Source organism: Vidua chalybeata, chromosome 2 (assembly GCF_026979565.1).
Source record: "Vidua chalybeata isolate OUT-0048 chromosome 2, bVidCha1 merged haplotype, whole genome shotgun sequence".
NCBI classification, from domain to species: domain Eukaryota; kingdom Metazoa; phylum Chordata; class Aves; order Passeriformes; family Viduidae; genus Vidua; species Vidua chalybeata.
This window is the reverse complement of record NC_071531.1, coordinates 77448908-77453579: the sequence shown is the minus strand read 5'-3', so window position 1 is coordinate 77453579 and position 4672 is coordinate 77448908. Positions and strand designations below refer to the sequence as shown.

The following is a 4672-nucleotide window of genomic DNA, read 5'->3' as shown; positions in this document are numbered from 1 at the left end:
ATTCTGTATACAGGAAGATCTAGGCATATAGCTTTGAAATACATAGTAGTCATTGAGTTAGACTTTATATTTTTTTTCCTTAGTAAGATGTGTCTTTTCCACTCTTGAATACTTCTGGTAAAGAATGTTAAAAAAAGAAACATATAAACGTTTTCTTAGTTTAAATTTGTTTGTTTGTTTGTTTTATTCTTTTAGGCTTTTTAAATCTGAAACTTATATACCATGTTTTCTAAATATGTCTCAATTATTTTTTTACAATTTGCAGTGTTGTGATGACAAAAATATGTTCATTTTTTAGAGAAAAAAGCTCCTAGTTTTTGAGATAACAAGGACCTAAAATGAAATCTAAGTTTAATGCAATTTTGATTGACAGAAACAAAAACTATGGAGATTTTAAGTCTAGCTTTTAATTTCAGTAAGTTAATGAATAACTATTAACTTATTGTCTTAGAAATTCAACAAAAACTTGAAGCATGAAAGTATTGATAGGAAGTAAATCCAATTGACAATTCTTCCCATGCCCAGATTAGAAGCTCAGCCTATCTTTTACTTTGAAACATTTTACTCTGTCGAGAAATGGACTCCAGAAATATATATCAACTTTGCCACAAAATCAGTAAATATTTTGCTGCCAAATAAACTTTCAGACTTTTTTCCAGGGGCCTAACAATGTCAGCTGCTTCTCACCCTGTTGTCACAGTCCTCATTGTATTTAACATTTCTCTATTTCAAGAAATAATATATTGACAATATAAATTTTCCGATATTGTATTTATAACTTGAGTTCATGGGTCTGATCACGTTGTTCTCTAAACTGGACATATTAGTTTATTAATTATGACTAATGCAGGATGCAGATCAGTGAGGCCCACCTCTATTCTGGACTGTGCTCATTACAGCATCATACAAAGACATGGATGAAGATGGATGGCACATTTTCATTCTATAAAGCAGAGCAGGTCTAAATTCGGTATCAAACTGCATGGCATGCTGGTGAGATAGAAGCTGAGACAGTGAAACAGCTGCAGAGGGTGGGGTTTTTAACATGATTCTGCTAGATGGACTGCTCTACTTGACTTAATCTGTCCCCTGCACGTCGGCTATTATCATCTTTTGATCCCGTATATGTGACCACATATAAGAAGTAGTCAGCTAAATGCAGCAATAATCCTTGGATAAAGACAGCCTTGTTGTCAGGAATGCTCCTCTAGAATAGGGCTGGAGGCTGTATAATTTTCTCCTTATTATTGTGGTTGCAACTAATTGGTCTAGTTAGAATTTATAAACCTTCAAGGCAGCCTGAAAGATACTAGTTACAATATAAGACGCCTTTGGTGAGATATACTGGTGCCTCTGTTGGGTTTCATGTTGCATCCCCCTTCACACTGTCAGGTGGTGCTGTAACCAGAGAGCCACTGAGCTTTCTTTCACTCTAGACAAGAATATAAACAATTGGACACAAGATGGGTAGGTTAATACAGCTGGCTATCTCACATCCCTAAGGAAAAGCATAGGCAAATCTTATGCATGTAAAAGGTTAGAGTTAATTATTAAATCTTTCTCTGATTTGCACATTCAGGAAGAACATCAATAATTTATGACTGTCATTTCCAGATGTTATTTTGTTCCTAGATATAAGGTGAGCAGGCAGGAGCTCGGACTAGTCAGATATCATCAGAACTGCTCAACTTCCTGCACAGCTACACAGGCTAATCAGGCAGAAGTGACCAAAGCAGCAAGATGTTGCCACCACTTCTTATTGTTTCAATAAGCATTGTATCTATTGAAGTTGTTATTGGATTTATTGGAAATGGATTTATTTCAGCTGTTAATATCATTAATTGGATCAAAAGCAAAAAAATATCTTCTGCTGATATGATTCTGATCTTTCTGAGCACATCAAGATTTATCTTGCAGGTGACAGTCCTGATGCACATCCACAGTCTCTATTTTGCAGATGTGTTTAAGTTGGCTTCAGTGTACAAGGACTTTGGTGCAGTGTGAATGTTTGTAAACCATAGCAGCTTGTGGTTCAGTACCTGGCTCTATGTACTGTACAGTGTAAAAATAATTAATATCACCCACTGGCTGCTGCTGCAAATCAAGCGCAGAATAGCTGGGATGGTCCCATGGCTTCTTCTAGCATGGCTGGTGATCTCTTCTATGACTTCTCTTCCTTTACTATGGATTACACCCAGCACTTACCTATGCAGCTCAACAGGAAACTGCAGAGAAAATAATACAGCTCATATCGTGGACTGGGATAGCTCATCTCTCTGCTTGCTGCTTCTTTACTTTCTAGGTTGCTTTACCCCTCTAGTAGTCTCCGTGGTGACCTCAACTCTGTTAATTACTTCTCTGTGGAAACACTGAAAGATGATGCAATGTTATGCAGATACTTTCAGGGATGCTATGATAGATGTTCACCTAACTGCTATTAAATCCATTATTTCTTTCTTAATCCTGTATCTTTTCAGTTTTGTAGCTCAAATTCTGTTGATGCTGTCGACATCTCAAAGTAAAGATGTTGTGAAAGTAGCAGTATCCTTAGTTGTAGCTGGGGCATATCCTTCCATGCACTCAATTATCCTGATCATAGTCAATTCAAAATTGAAATTTGCATTTAGGAAACTTTGCCTGCATTTTAAGTGCCATTTGGAAGATAAGACTCCAAGCTTGAGAGAAACACTCTCCAGTAAGAGATATGAGATCAAGACTCATATGTATTATTTCACTGTCCTTTCCCTTAAATGATAACTTTCATCTTGCAGAGATTTCTGTGACTAGTCCTCCTTAGCATTTTGGAGCATCTGAAATAATGCACATTTTTGCCTTACTTGTGCACCACTCCAGCTCCTTCCATCCCACTTAATATAGAATGAGAACAAAAACATACTGAATGAGAATAATGTACTTAAATAAGAAATCAGTTTTAGGTTGCTTTGTGATTTCAGATTATCAGTTTAAGACTGCAAGTTTTATGACCTGTTCGAATTGAAGAAAATGAGGAGTAAAACAGACAAGAATGTACAGAGATCAAAAGTATCAGCTCTCAAATAAAGGATTTTTTACCTGAGAAGGTTAAAATTTGACTAAAAACATGTTGTGCAAGTCATAACTGGTGTTACATGGAAAAAGACTGTACTTTTAAACTGGAAAAACCAACTGGATGATAACCTGAGGGAAAATTAAAGTTTGGAAGCATACAGCCAACTGATATAATCAAATTGCATTCTGAATGAGGTCTATTTTTTTTAGGATTCCAGTATATCTGTAACAATGTAGTGATTAAATACCTATTTATAAATGGATACTTTTGTTTGAAATATATGTTATGCATATTTGTTTGTTTTCCTCGAAAGTGGATTACCCAGATGGTGATTACAATCTAAGATGATGTAGGTACATAGAACTACCTGTAGAAAATCTCACTCTTGTTGAGTTGGCCATTCTGATCATAGATTTTCCTTTATTGTCATGATTTGTTATTGCTTTGAGCAATATGGCTATGAGTTGTTTCTAAGGCTGTTTTCTTTTAAAATTTTATATTACTATGAAGTTTCACATGAGGTTGGTGAAATCTATTTAACAAATCCTGTCATGTTTTATCAAATAATGTGTTTGATAAATCTGTTCTAAAGTTCTCAGCTTATAAATGACTGTGGTGAGAGTTTCAGGCCCACCTATAAAATTAATGAGCAGAGTGATTCACTTATTCTTGGAGTGTAGTGGCCTTGGTTTTTGAAACACCAGAGTAATAAGTTTATAAAATTATTTGAAAAAAAAAAATACTGTTTAACATTATTAGGTAGAGAGCAATAAATGATAAATTTATACCATAGATAAATGGTTTTAATTGGTACCTTAAAATATTTTTGCGAATGAACTATGTGTTAATAGGAGACATAAGAGGATGTCTGTGTGATATGAAATGATATGATTATTAGCACATGTAAACAAGGGGTTCAGACTTCAGAGCATAAGGGAGAGTCAGTAATCTCAAAACTCAGCATTTGGAAGCACAGTATGTTGTACTGTAAAACTAAAGCTTCTGTAATGTCCACTACTGTGATTCTTGATGAATCAAGAGGGACACAGAAGTCCTTCAAGAGAAGCAGGTGGGAACCATAATGCTCATGTCACAGCAGGACTCTGCTCTGCTCTACAGCAGCAAGCCAACACGGACCAAGGTTAGAACAGTTACACAGCGATAGCTCTTTCAGCTGGCAACATCATGAAAAGAAAGTGTCCTGTAAGAAATGAGTTTGTCTGAGACTGTTTTATTATGCGGTGATTGGTAGGGGTATTTGGTTTTTTAAGCTGATCATTTCCCCAGTGAGCTCATTTCTCTTCAGGTATTTCCAAACCCTGTTCTAAAGATAGTCTGAAGTAAAGGGATCAGAGTCAAAGATGATAATAATGGCCCTTGCTCAGCTTCTTCACCTTCAAGACAGGGAGATCTGAAGCAGGAACAATCATTAATAATATCCTCCAGTGCTTCCAGGGGAAGAAGAGGACAAAGCTGAAGGACTTGACGTCTTTATGTTGTATTGATGAAAGTTTTGTTACACACTGCATAGAGTGAGATAGATGGGTACACAGATTAGAATTTTAAATGACTGGATTGGTAAATAAATTATTAGTTTTGTCTTTTTCCATTCCATCCTCCCCT

The 4672-nt window shown here is 35.8% G+C and overlaps 1 pseudogene; it reads left to right on the top strand.

The window, feature by feature from the left end:
- The first annotated feature begins 1740 nt into the window (after positions 1-1740).
- On the top strand, positions 1741-2754 carry LOC128783738 (taste receptor type 2 member 40-like; annotated as a pseudogene).
- The last annotated feature ends 1918 nt before the right edge of the window (positions 2755-4672 follow it).